The sequence below is a fragment of the Gossypium hirsutum genome, chromosome D04 (assembly GCF_007990345.1).
Source record: "Gossypium hirsutum isolate 1008001.06 chromosome D04, Gossypium_hirsutum_v2.1, whole genome shotgun sequence".
Classification (NCBI taxonomy): Eukaryota; Viridiplantae; Streptophyta; class Magnoliopsida; order Malvales; family Malvaceae; genus Gossypium; species Gossypium hirsutum.
Window position 1 is genome coordinate 16,988,747 of NC_053440.1, and position 15,393 is coordinate 17,004,139.

The 15,393-nt window shown below is 38.8% G+C and overlaps 1 non-coding gene across 1 annotated transcript; it reads right to left on the minus strand.

Moving 5' to 3' along the window:
* Positions 1-2,283: 2,283 nt before the first annotated feature.
* Positions 2,284-2,390, minus strand: LOC121216456 (small nucleolar RNA R71). The gene has a single exon (XR_005912638.1). It is a non-coding gene; the product is annotated as a small nucleolar RNA R71 (small nucleolar RNA).
* Positions 2,391-15,393: the final 13,003 nt, after the last annotated feature.

Here is a 15,393-nt window from a genome sequence, read left to right on the forward strand (position 1 = left end):
AAGTCATTAAAGAATCAAACCTCTTGTACCACTGTCTTGGTGACTATTTCAAATCGTAAAGGGACTTTTTTAGAAATCAAACATAGTCCTCTTTTTCTGAGACTATAAAACCCTTTGGTTGTTGTATGTAAATATCCTTCTCAAATTCTTCATGCAAAAAAGCAGTTTTTACATCTAATTGCTCAAGATCCAAATCATTCATGGCCACAATACCAAGCAAAGCTCGAATCGAACTATGCTTCACAACTAGGGAGAACACATCTATGAAGTCCACTCTTGGAATTTGACTGTAACCCTTTGCAATAAGCCTTGTTTTATATCTGCGTTCTTCAACTCCTAAAGTCCCTTCTTTCTTTTTAAACACCCATTTACAACGAACAATCCTTTTACCACTAGGAAGGTTCACAAGAACTCATGTTTTATTTTTTTGGAGTGATTCCATCCCCTTGTTGCATAGCAAACATCCACTTTTTTTAGTCTTCATAGCTAACCACATCAAAATAATTAGATGGCTCTTGGTTTGCATCTATATCTTCAGCCACATTTAAAGCATAAGCAACTAGATCGCCTCAACATACTTCTTTAGAGGTTTAATTTCTCTTCTAGTTTTGTTTTTGGCGATAAAGTATTGTGGTGAAGAAGCAACTCTATTCTGAATTTTTGTACTGGCTTGAGGAGTCGACTCTGTTGTAGATTCTAGATTAATCTGATGCTCCACCTGCTTTTGATTTTCTTTATTGGAAGAGTCTTTAAAAGAAAAGTTAGGTAGCATAGAAATTTCATCAAAAAGAACATCTCTGCTAATCACAACTTTTCTATTTTCAAGACATCATAACTTATACCCTTTTACACCAGCTCTATAACTAAGAAAAACACATTTAATGGATCTCCCAAACTGTAAGAAAACATTAGTACTACCTCATAAGTATCTTAAAATCCACTGAACTACTTTCTAATGTTCTTTATCGGACGACGGCTAATGGACGCATAATTGAAATGTGCATGCTCAATTTAGATCCTAACCCGATTAAATTGTAGGTTGCATAACAACCCTAACCAAGCTCTGTTATCTGCATAGTTTTTAGATTTGTGTGATTAAATTGTTTCAAACCTAAAATGTCCTTGTTACCTCACACGAATGCTAAGAAACGCTTAGTAAATAAGGATTAGTAAAATGTGTATTTACTAAGTAAAGGATTCCGAAAAGACCTAATTTGGTTTCCAAACTCATGAAAGATCAAGTTGCCATGGAATGTTTTTCCGAATATTATTAAGCATGATGATAATAAATTAAGTTTAATTAAAGTAATTGTCCAAGATTGTTTATGTTATAATTGTTGCAAATTGTGTTAAATTTTGCTAAAATCTATTTCATTCATATAGTCTACATATTAGGATAATTTACATTAGGGATATTGCATCTAGTTTATACCACTTCTCGAATATATTTTGTTTTTATTTTTCAAATTGTTAATATAAATTTACAAATTAAGTGACTTAGCACAAATACAATCCCTGTAGAGACAATAACTCGATACTTACTTATTACTTGATAACGACTGTGTACACTTGCACAAACCTGAGCGTTATAAGTTTTTTGCACCGTTGCCGAGGATTGTCAACTGTTGCCATAGTTATTTTTTTGGTGATATTATTTATTGTTAATTTGATTTATTTTTAGCATTATTAACTTATTCTTTTTAATTTTTGTAATTTTATTCTCAGGTGTTTATGAGCATAGACCGAATTATCGATTTAATCCCTGTAGACCTTAAAATTGAGCAAACTTTCAGACATAGAAGATGTGAACGAACTGCTCAAAGACAAATCGAGATAGACATTGGAAATCAGAACCAAGACCAAGGTAATGAAGCCGATAATGTACGAAACCCTATTCTCATTGCCGATGATAGGGATCGATCCATTAGACAATATGTTGTGCCACTTTTCAGTGAGTTAAACCCAGGAATTAGAAGCACAGATATTGAGGCAACCCAATTTGAATTGAAACCAGTGATGTTTCAAATGCTACAAACGGTGGGCCAATTTTGTGGTATGCCCACCGAAGATCCACATCTCCACCTTCGATTGTTTATGGAGGTGAGTGATTCATTCAAGATAACCGGTTTAACTGAAGACGCACTGAGGTTGAAGTTGTTTCCGTACTCATTGCGAGATCGAGCACGAGCATAGCTTAATTCATTGCCACCAAGTTCCATATCTACATGGCAAGAATTAACAAAGATATTTTTGGTTAAGTATTTCCCACCTAGCTAAAACGCTAAGTTAAGGAACGAGATCACAACTTTCCAACAATTGGATGATGAGACTTTGTATGAGGCTTGGGAGCAATTCAAGGAGTTACTTCTTAAGTGTCTTCATCATGGGATTCCTCATTGTATCAAGTTGGAGACATTCTAAAATGGTCTCAATGCACATAAAAGATTGATGGTAGATGCTTCAGCGAATGGTGCAATTTTTTCTAAGTCTTATGATGAGGCTTATGAGATCATCGAGAGGATCGTGAGTAATAAATATCAATGGCCAACAAATTAAACAGCTTCAGAAAGACGAGTAGCCAGAGTTCATGAAGTTGACTCTCTCTCTTAGTTATCGGCTCAGGTATCGTCTATTTCCTCTATGTTAAAATAGTTAACCGCTAATAGTACTAATAATTTTGCAGCTTAGCCACCAAGTCTGTTTGAAGTAGTTTCCTGTGTGTACTATGGGGAAGGTCATTCTTTTGAGAATTGTCCATCAAATCCTGAGTCAGTGTACTATGTGGGGAACTAATATCAAAATAGGAGTGGACAAAGACCCCAGTCTAACTTCTACAATCCTTCATGGCGTAATCATCCTAAATTTTCTTGGAGCAACCAAGGAAATGGATCGAACAATAACTTATTATAGAAAAGACCCAACCAATCTCAAGGGTTTAATTAGCAAGCTCTAAAACCACCTCAAGCTGAGGCATCAAACAGTTTGGAGAACTTGTTGAAAGCGTACATGGAAAATAATAACGCTTTCATCCAAAGCCAACCAGCAACACTAAAAAATTTGCAGAACCAAATGGGTCAGTTAGCTACGGAGCTTCGTAATAGACCACAAGGAACCTTGCCAAGCAATACTTAGAATCCAAGGAATTTGGGTAAAGAACATATCGAGGTAGTGGCTGTAACGCCTCAGAATTTGGGCCTAGAAGTAGTGGGCCTTGAGTGTGGGAACTCATAAAAGTTTATGTGTGCAAGATAATATCATAAATTAAGTGTAGCTTTGGTGGCTAAGTATTTGGGATATTTAGAAGTGCTTAAGAAGCCTGGGTTCAAGTCTGGGTGATTGCAAAATTTTAATTTGGGCTCTTAAGTGAACCTGGATGTTAGCTTATAGGACTTATAATAATTAGTGATTGTTTTATGACAAAAAGAGAGAAGGGATCTAGTGGTAAGGTGGCACTACATGTGTGGCAAGGAGTCTGAGGTTCGAGGCATGGCGTGCGTAATTGTATGTTTATTTTGCTACTTGAGCTGGGGAGGTGTTGGAACTGGACTGGAACTCTATGGTTGAATTGGTCATAAGAATTTGAATTGAATTTGAATGGGGAGATGGAGTAAATCAAAGAGAAAATTTCGGTACAGGGATTGGTGGAGTTTTTGAAGGATTTTCAAATGGGAGAAGTTGGAGCCGTTTGGAGGGAGTTTTGTTTAGGAAAATTCGGCTAGAGAGTGCATTGGGTGCATTTTTGACAATTGCTTTCCTTTATGCCAATCTGTTTTATTTTCTCTCTTCTATCTATAATGCCAAATATTGCCATAGACCGTTTTAGGTGTTTTTCCTCGTTTTAAATTTTCTTTATTCTCTTCTCCCTGTTTCCTATTCTTCTTAATGTGAGCCGGATTCAACTTCTCTTTCTCTGCCTTCATTCTTTTTCCTTTCTCTATCGATCAAACGTTTCGACCTACAAGCGTTCTGACGAATCATTTCTCTAGCCTTTGAAGCACCGAATCTGTTCTTCTCTTGTGGGTTGATTGAGTTCAATTTATCTGGTTGGTCGATTGTTAAGGGTAAATGGTTATGTGCTTTCAAATACTGGTCGAATGTCTAGTTCTCTTGTTGGCCGTGTGTTTTCCTTAGGATAGTAATTGTTTAACCTTTGTTATTGATATTTCTGGTTAATAGATATTGTTGTGGTACAGATAAACCACAACGAGGTGATATCGATTCATAATCAAACGGCTTAGGAAGTATAAGCCGATTCAGTCAAGGTTCTACGCTCGTGGGCTACTGCGTTTCTCTCCATCAAGGTGTGTAACAACACTCTATAAACGATATTGGTGAAATCTAAAGAAGTGTGTGTAATCACACCCACACTCAACTGCAAATCGACAAAAGCCGAAATGCCGTGAACACGGTGTTTGGGACCACATAGGCGTGCGATCGCTCGAGTGGTGAGCCCTATGTGCAATTCATGGGTAAATTACCGAAATACCCCTGAAAGGTAAAATTATCGAAATACCCCCAAAGGGTAAAATTACCAAAATACCCTAGATGGGTAAAATTACCAAAATACCGTCGATGGGTAAAATTATTGAAATATCCTCGATAGGTAAAATTATCGAAATACCCTTGATGGGTAAAATTATCGAAATACCCTCGATAGGTAAAATTACCAAAATACCGTTGATAGGTAAAATTACTGAAATATCCTCGATGGGTAAAATTATCGAAATACCCTTGATGGGTAAAATTATCGAAATACCCTCGATGGGTAAAATTACTAAAATACCCTCGAAGAGTAAAATAATCGTATTGCCCTATAGGGTAAAATGACTGTAATGCCCTTGTAGGGTAAAATGACTATGATGCCTCTATAGATAAAATGATTGTAATACCTCTGTTAGGTGAATTGACCGATATACCCCCAAAGGGTAAAATGACTATTTTGCCCATCAAGTTAAATGATTGATTTGTCTGTGATGTAAGTGATTAATTTGTCCGAGATGTAAATGACTGATTTGTCTGTGATTGGTATGACTGATTTGTTTGTGAACTGTATAACTGATTCTGAGCATGGCATTCTGCATACACGACATACTGCATGGGGTTAGGATACTGTTATGGAGGAAGTATTGTACTGGTGGCTCTGCCACAATCACTATTACTGGTGGCTTGGCCACATATACTGTTACGGGTTGCTTTATTGCAATACTGTTGCTAGCAACTTTGTTGCGATACTACTGATGGCTTTGTGCCAATCATATTACCGTTACTGATGGCTTTGTGTCGATCATATTACCATTACTGATGGCTTTGTGCCAATCATATTACCGTTACTGATGGTTGTGTGCCGATCATATCACTGCTACTGAGGACTTTTTGCCAATCATATTACTGTACTTATGGCTTGTAGCATTCTGTTTATAGCTTATAGCTATCCTGTTTATGGCTCTTAGCCATTCTGATCACTGGCAGCTTTGCTGCGATATTGGTGTGTGGCTGGGTGGGTCGATTTTATCCCCACATGGTGTGTTGGCTGGATTGGGATGGGTTGCATGATTGTATTGTTACATTTCTATTACTGATTCTGTCACTATATTGGGCTTAGCCCCACATGTATTTTGTTTCTAATTTTGATACTGTAATGGGCTAAGGCCCACACTACACTTTTATTGTTTTGGGCTAAAGCCCACATTGTTCTATTACTGTTAAAGGACTCAAATTGATTATGTTTTTGTATACTTTCTGTTTCTTTATTAATGGGATTACACTTTGAGTTTTCGTAAATTCACCCCGTTTTTAACCTTTCAAGTAATCCCTAACGTTAGACTATTCGGAGCTGCGAAGGACTCGGAGAGGGCCACACAATCACTACTGTTCAATTTAGCTTTTACTTTATTTTAATTAACAAGTTGGACTTGTTTTTTTAATAAGGCCATTTATGTTTGTTTAAATTTTTTTGGGCTTTTGCTTACTTATTTTAAACTGCTAATTTAGTAGAAGACGGATTTACAAAATAATTATTATTTCCAAGGACACGATATTTAAACATTAGAGTTTTCAAAAGCTCCGCCATTGTAGATCAACCTATTATAACAATAGCAGATAACAAGGCAAACATTTTGAATAGATGATTTGTTAAATAATAGTAAAGGGGTTTTTTAAATTTAGAAACGTATTTTTTATCAACAAGTCCAATTTTCGAAAGACACTTCAATGTGACATGCTAGATTTGACCATAACGTCTAGGCCAGGTTTGGGGTGTTACAGTGGCATTTCAAAGTGGTAAGACTCTGGAACCCCGATTGATTAGTGTCAGATATGAGCAGGTTGAAAAGGAGGAAAGTCAACCAGCTGTTGAAGCTCCTACACCAAAGGAATCAGAATCTGCAAAGTCTACCAAGGTAAACCCTAACCTAGTGAATTTAGATATTTTAACATCTTCTTTGGATGCAAATTTATCTACTCAAAAAAGTTGTCTGGTTCAACCGAAATTTCCATCACCTCCATATCCATAAAGATTGCAGCAACACAAGCAGAAATAGGAGGTGCAATTCAAGAAGTTTTTGGCTGTTTTGAAGCAGTTACACATCAATATTCCGTTGGTGGAGGCTTTAGAACAAATGCCAAATTATGTGAAGTTTATGAAGGATATATTGTCCAAGAAAAAATGACTGAGCGAGTATGAAACTGTTGCTTTGACAAAGGAGGGCAGTGCGTTCCGGTAAAACGAACTGCCACTGAAATTGAAAGACCTAGGAAGCTTTACTATACCCTGTAACATTGGTGAATCTTACTGTGGTAAAGCTTTGTGTGACTTAGGAGCGAGTATCAACTTAATGCCTAAGTCTATTTTCAAGATGTTAGGAATAGGTGAAGTAAGACCTACAACTGTGACGCTTCAGCTAGCGGATCGATCTTTAGTATATCCCAAAGGAAAGATCGAGGATGTTTTGGTAAGTGTCTATAAATTTATTTTTCCTGCTGATTTCATTATTTTAGATTTTGAAGCAAATAAGGAAGTACCAATCATCCTTGGGAAACCTTTCATAGCCATAGGAAGAACATTAATTGATGTGCAGAAAGGTGAACTAACCATGCGAGTTCAAGACGATCAGGTAACCTTGAACATTCTTAAAGCAATGAAATTTCTCAATCCGACAGAGGAGTGTTCAGTTATGGAAGAGATAGAAACCTTGGTTTCTTTGGAAAGCAATTTTGAAGAAGATCTATTGGAGAAAGCTTAGATCTTGACCCTTTAGAAGATGAAAAAGGTGAAGAAAACATGGCTTTGATGAAAGCCAATCCAAGAAATTATATTCAATTCACACTGTAACACCCCGAACCCGAGACCGACACCGGAGTCGAACACGAGGTGTTAACAGACTATAAACCCCTTATAAAGATATTTTCCAGACACTGCCTAATCTGCGTACTTGTCGCTTTAAAAATCATATCTTGAGTTTCACAACTCAAAATCAGTTTCATGATTTTTCCCTGAAACTAGACTCATGTTCCCATCTACATGTTTTTTTCTAGAATTTTTGGTTGGGCCAATTAGTACAGTTTATTAGTCAAATTCTCCCAAGTTACTGGGGTCGACTACACTGACCTTTGCGCGTTACGACCTGGATATCTCCCTGTAAAGAACTTCAATACTAATGCCGTTTGTTTCTATAGAAACTAGACTCAGAGAGGAATCTATACATATATGGTACGACTCCTAATTATCTCTGGTTAATTTATAATGAATTTTCAAAGTCGGAGCAGGGAATCCAGAAACCGTTCTGGCCCTGTCCCACGAGAACCTTATTTTCTCTTAACATACTGTCCATATGATCTTTTCGTTACTTCTATATGAAAATAGACTCATCGAGCTTCGATTACATAATTTATTCATCAATCAATTCCATTCCTACTATTTTTAGTGATTTTTCAATCTCATGTCACTGCTGCTGCCAGCATCTGTTACGAAGGCAACCATGCCCACTTCATGTTTACTCCTTGATCCAACTAATAATTCCTCATGCATATCATAAATTATGATCATGACTAACCATGCCAAGGCTAATCATTGTCAACTTCTCCCTACTACATTATTGCCATATCATAAATTTTAACACCAAAACAATTAACCATGACATATGGCATAAAAAGGTCGAATCATCAAAATTTACGACCTAACGTTATGAAACCAAACCCAACCGAATATTTATGCCATTTTCGCATGGCTAAAAGTTTACATACCAAAGTTCAAACACAACATAATAGCCTATACATGCCGAAATGTTCACCTAAGCCGACTAAGAAGAAAGTACCAAAACTTGCTATCCGGTGTGATGACTTCGATGACGGCCCGACCACGCAAAAAGAGATGTGTCCAAGAAACCTACAATAGGTGACAAGGAAACACCGAGTGAGTTGATAACTCAGTAAGTCATAAGCTATGCACTACCATCCATCAATAACATTATCACAAGAGAAAACAAAATGGAACGAGGCTAATTACTCCATCCATTCCGAACCATACTCTAGTTCCTCCAACCTATCGGTTCAATTTCATACCAATTTATGCATTCACAATCCACATACTCATCAATAGGATATTCGAGGCATTTTCATAAATCATTTTATTTTCGTTACAAACATACAACTAAATGGCCTTTCACCCATTCTACGATAAATTTTATGTACGTGACCTCAAGTATATTTGTCACATAGGTTCAAACTTACCAAGCTCAACACCAAGTATAGACATAGCACCTATTAGCCATGAACTCAAGACACTTACCCGATCCGCTGTCCATGATCGACTCAATAGTGTCGCACACATAGTGTCCATAATGATTCAAGGATGTATATTAAGTCCGCACACTCAGTGCTATATAGTCAACTCGCACACTTAGTGCTACATAATCAAACTCGCACACTTAGTGCTACATAGTCAATTCGCACACTTAGTGCAACATAGTCAATTCGCACACTTAGTGCTACATAGTCCAACTCGCACACTTAGTGCTGTACAATTTAAATCCGCACACTTAGCGCCAATCTCATGGTCATAAATGGTTATACCCGCACATTTAGTGCCGAGATTAACAACTCAACACATCTCACCTCTTTTCTTTTCGTTCAACAATTTCATCATCACATACATACATGTATATATATATATTTATTCATTCCATTCAGCATCATTACATAGATGTTATAACCATTTGAATTAATACCAAATATATGCTTAATGACTTACCTTAAGTCGGATGGAATGCTTCCCAATCGACTACTCAATATTCTTGGCTTTGCCTTTGCTTGTTTCCCCTCCTTTGGATTCTTGAGCTAGAATAAATAAGTTAATAGTTTAATTTATCTTGCAAGATATTCATAAATATGTAAATTTAATGATTCCACTTCTTCTTGCAACCCTCCTTGTTCCAAATATCAAAATTTCAACTAATGTTTAGATTACATCTCAAAGCCGAATGCATTATCATTATCAAAATAACATTTGGTCATCATTTTGTCATTCAACACATTTTTTTTTCACTTCATAAACATTTTGACCTTATACTTCTAAACTAGCAAAAGCTCCCCATTTATTCGTACTATCTTTTAAATACTATCAAGTTCATATACTTCTAATTTCTTAAGTTCAACATCTTAATGCCCATTATAGCCACTCCCATAATCTAAATTTAAAAATCGGCAACACCCACATTTCAACTATCTTAGCCGAATACTCCTCAACACTTAGACTAAAGTATGCACATTAAACTTAATACAACTTTCATTATACCTTTCACCCTAAAACATAATTTATAAATCTTGCCCTTCCTTCCATGTTTCGGTCAATTATTCAAATTACCTCATAGCATGAACATTTTTTTTCAACTAATCTAGCATGACTCATTCGGCCTTAACAATGAACCACTTTTCATACAAGGACAAAAATAAATCAAATGAATCTTCCATTTAAACCCCATTCTATCTTCTACTCATTCAATAATACATGTAAACAACTACTAATCCTAGTACTTTGATACACGGTTTAGTGCCCAACCATCATAAAAGTTTGAATTTTTCTTAATATTGTCAAAATACATTCACAAATTAACTTAAACATATAAGAAGATTTAACTAACACTTCAAAACTTACCTCCTACTAGCAAGAAGTAGTGCTGAATTGCCTAAATGAGAATTTTCCTTTTTCTCTTCTTTGGTTTCGGTTTTGGCAAGGTGGAGAAGAATATGAACACTCCTCTTCCCTTTTTCTCTTTCATTCCATTTTATTATAATTATTTTAAGTCATTTGTTAACTAAACAAAACATAATAAATTAGAATAAGTGGAGCACCATCACTCCTTGGCCGGCCACCCATCATCTTTTGGGAAATTTGACATGCAAAACCACTCTTTTTGGTACATGCACTAATAGACCATTTTAAATTAGACTATCATATTTTTACCATGTCTCAAATCGATCCCAATTAATAATTTCTCATGCAATTGGTAAAATTAGGGAGTGAAACTTCCACATACTCATGTTCACACATAATAAGCATAGAATATAGCAAGTAATTATTTTTACGACTCGGTCTTGTGGTCCCGAAACCACTTCCCGACTAGGGTCAATTTTGGGCTGTCACAACTCTCCCCCACTTAAGAAATTTTCGTCCCCGAAAAGCTTACCGGTAAATAGGTTTGGATATCGTTCTTTCATCGAACTCTCGGTTTCCCAAGTAGCTTCCTCGATCCCGTGTTTGAGCCATAACACCTTTACTAACGGAACCCTTTTGTTCCGCAACTCCTTCACTTTACGAGCTAGGATACACATCGGCTCTTCTTCATAACTCATATCGGCTCGAATTTCAACCTCCGACGGACTAATTATGTGCGAAGGATCAGACCTATAGCGTCGAAGCATCGAAACATGAAAGAAATCGTGTATCCTTTCAAGTTCAGGGGGCAAAATCAATCTATATGCAACCGGCCCCACTCGTTCAGAGATTTCGTACGGCCCAATGAATCTCGGGCTCAACTTGCCTTTACGGCCAAACCTAAGTACCTTTTTCCAAGGCGAAACTTTAAGGAACACTTATCTCCCACCTGGTATTCAATGTCCTTCCGTTTCAGATCCGCGTACGATTTCTGACGATCTGTGGCTACTTTCAGACTTTCACGGATTACCTTTACCTTCTGTTCGGCATCTTTAATCAAATCAACTCCGAAAATTTTACTTTCACCGAGCTCGGTCCAAAACAATGGTGTACGGCATTTACGACCGTACAAAGCCTCGTAAGGTGCCATCTTAATACTTGATTGGAAACTATTGTTGTAAGCGAATTCGATCAAGGGTAAATACCGTTCCCATGAACCACTAAACTCGAGGATGCAACATCTCAACATATCCTCAAGTATCTGAATTATCCGCTCGGATTGACCATCGGTTTGTGGATGAAAAGCGGTGCTAAAATGCAGCTTGGTACCCAAAGCTTCTTGCAATTTCTTCCAAAATCGCGAGGTAAATCTTGGATCTCTATCCGACACGACAGAAATAGGTACTCCATGTAATCTCACAATCTGAGAGACATACAATTCGGCTAGTTTATCTAATGAAAAATCCGTACGCACGGGGATAAAGTGAGCCGACTTAGTCAGCCTATCAACAACAACCCAAATCGCATCCTTCTTACTTGCTGACAATGGCAGTCCGGACACAAAGTCCATTGTGACTCGGTCCCATTTCCACTCGGGTATCATGATCGGCTGAAGTAACCCTGAAGGCACTTGATGTTCCGCTTTCACTTGTTGACATATTAAACATCTCGAAACAAAGTCGGAGATGTCTCGTTTCATACCATGCCACCAAAACCGACGTTTCAAGTCGTTGTACATTTTCGTACTTCCCGGGTGAATTGACATTCGGCTACAATGGGCTTCGTTCAGAATCATCGAAATGAGTTCCGAATTCCTTGGAACACACAAACGACTTCTAAACCTCAAACAATCATCATCATCAATCTGAAACTCCAATTCCTTATTCGGAACACACTCAGCCCGTTTTGCAACCAATTCATCATCGACTTTCTGAGCTTCACGAATTTGATGAGTCAATAATGGTTTGGCTTTTAATTCAGCTACTAACACATTGTCAGGTAGAACAGACAAGTGTACATTCATCGCTCGCAAAGCAAACAGTGATTTCCGGCTTAAGGCGTCTGCCACCACATTAGCCTTTCCCGGATGGTAATCAATGACAAGCTCGTAATCTTTCAACAACTCAAGCCAACGTCTTTGTCGCAGATTCAAGTCTCGTTGAGTCATCAAATACTTGAGACTTTTGTGGTCCGAAAATACATGGCACTTCTCACCAAACAAATAATGTCGCCATATTTTCAAAGCAAACACGATGGCAGCTAGTTCGAGGTCATGGGTCGGATAATTTCTCTCGTGTGGCTTCAATTGTCTCGACGCATAGGCCACAACTCTACCTTCTTGCATCAATACGCAACCCAACCCAAGTAGGGATGCGTCACTATAGATGACAAACTCTTTACCTGATTCGGGTTGCACTAAAATTGGAGCTTCAGTCAAATGAGTTTTCAGTTGATCGAAACTTTTCTGACATTTCTCCGTCCATTCAAACTTAATATCCTTTTGAAGTAGCTTCGTCATTGGTGTGGCTATCATCGAGAAACCTTTGACAAATCGTCGGTAATAACCGGCGAGCCCTAGGAAGCTCCGGACTTCGGTAACATTTCTCGGAGGCTTCCAGTTAAGTATGGCTGAAATTTTGCTCGGATCAACTCGAATACTCGATGTGGATACCACATGACCCAAGAAGCTAACCTCTCTTAACCAGAACTCACACTTACTGAACTTAGCATATAACTGCTTATCCCGCAAAATTTGTAACACTAGCCTCAGATGCTCAGCATGTTCGGTCTCATCTCTTGAATAGACCAAGATGTCATCAATGAACACAACTACGAACCGATCCAAATATGGTCTGAAGATCCGATTCATCAAATCCATAAACACCGCAGGGGCATTAGTGAGCCCAAACGGCATCACCAAGAACTCGTAGTGACCGTACCTCGTTCTGAAAGCAGTTTTGGGTACGTCCGAATCTCGAATCCGCAACTGATAATAACCCGATCTCAAATCTATCTTTGAAAACACTGATGCTCCCTTTAATTGATCAAACAAATCATCAATACGCGGTAACGGATACTTATTCTTTATCGTCACTTTATTCAGTTGACGATAGTCAATGCACAACTTCATGGTTCCGTCCTTCTTTTTCACAAACAATACTGGTGCACCCCAAGGTGAGAAACTTGGTCGAACGAAACCTCTATCCGTTAATTCTTGCAACTGAGCTTTCAACTCTTTTAACTCGGTTAGTGCCATACGATACGGAGCTATCGAAATTGGCGTAGTTCCAGGTACAAGCTCAATACCAAACTCTATCTCCCGAACAGGTGGCAAACCCGGTAACTCTTCAGGAAAAACATCCGGGTATTCACAAACCACCTGCACAGATTCGGGTTTCTTTTCTAACTCTTTGTCATCAAGTACATACGCAAGGTATGCTTCGCACCCTTTTCTTACATATTTCTGGGCCACCATTGCTGATATTACAGCTGGCAACCCCTTTAAGTCCGTAGACTCAACTCGGATTATCTCGTTATTTGCGCACCTCAAATCAATGGTCTTGCTTTTGCAATTCACAACCGCATCATGCGCTGTCAACCAATCCAAACCAAGAATAACATCAAATTCGTCAAACGGCAAAAGCATCAAATCGGCCGGAAAACAGGATTCTCGGATTATTAGAGGGCATCTCTTACACACTTTATCAACAAGTACGCATTGACCCAAAGGGTTTGACACTCGAATTACTAGCTCAGTAGACTCAACAGGTAGAGTCTTACTGGATGCTAAGGTTTCGCATACATATGAATGAGTAGAGCCAGGGTCAATCAATGCAATCACATTAGTATCAAAGAGAGTGAAGGTACCAGTGATGACGTCGGGGGAGGATGCCTCCTCTCGTGCGCGAATGGCATATGCTCTAGCAGGAGTACGGTTCTCGGCTCGATCGGCCGTATCTGAGGCCCCTCTCTGACTACCACTGCTACCTCCTAAAATTCTCGGTGGTCTACCCCTAGTTGTCACTCCACTAGGTCTTGCACCTTGAATCTTATTCTTCTCATCCAGCTCCGTGCAATCTCTAATGAAGTGGTCCTTCGAACCGCATCCGTAACAGGCCCTGTTAGTAGACTTACCCCAACATTCACCTAGGTGTCGTCTTCCGCATTGGGGACATTCAGGTTTCTCTTGACGATTATTGCTCACACTAGCTACCGAAGTAGCTCGGGAGCCCGTCGATGGTCTTGCTCTGATGGAAATTCCCGCAGTCGTCCTCGACTTATTAGTGTCCTCCCTGAACTTCTTTACAGCTGAGAACGGAGCTTTACCCGTCGATCTTTTACGATGGTCTCTAGCTTCAAATTCAGCCTTCTTCTTCTCCTTTCCAAGTTCTTCCGCCTTGCAGGCTCGTTCGACTAGTGTTACGAATTCTTTTATTTCCAAAATACCCATTAGTAGCTTTAAATCTTCATTCAATCCTTCCTCGAATCTTTTGCACATAGCAACCTCATCAGCTACACACTCCCGGGCATACCTACTGAGTCTTACGAATTCAAGTTCGTATTCAGATACTGTCATACAGCCTTGCTTGAGTTCCAAGAATTCCTTACGCTTTTGATCAATGAACCGTTGACTAATATATTTCTTTCGAAATTCCGTCTCAAAGAAGTCCCAAGTTACTCGTTCGTTCGGGACTATGGAAATCAAGGTCCTCCACCAATAGTAGGCTGAGTCTCGCAACAAAGATACAACACATTTTAGACATTCGTCAGGTGTGCATGACAGTTCATCGAACACCCGAATGGTGTTATCAAGCCAGAACTCGGCCCTTTCGGCATCATCAGTAACTATGGCCTTGAACTCCTCAGCCCCGCGCTTCCTAATCAAGTCTACAGGTGGCTTGCTTAGCCTCACAGGATCAGTGACTGATGGCATTACGGGCTCTTGGGGTGGATTATTCAAATTCGGGAATTGTTGGGCAGCCGGGTTGGTTCGGGCATATTGCGCGACCCACTCATTCATCATGGTAAAGAAGGCTTGTTTAGCCCCCTCACCTTGATTATTCGCAGATGACTGAGGTTCAACAGGCGGCGTCCCTTGTGCAGGAGCAGCCGCTACGCTTTCAACGTCATCCGCTAGGGTTCTTTCTACACCGGGATCCATTTACTAATCAAAACAAAAACATTTCAACCGTCAGAAGTCATCACACATTTAAACATTAACACTAAGGCATGTATAGCTAGAC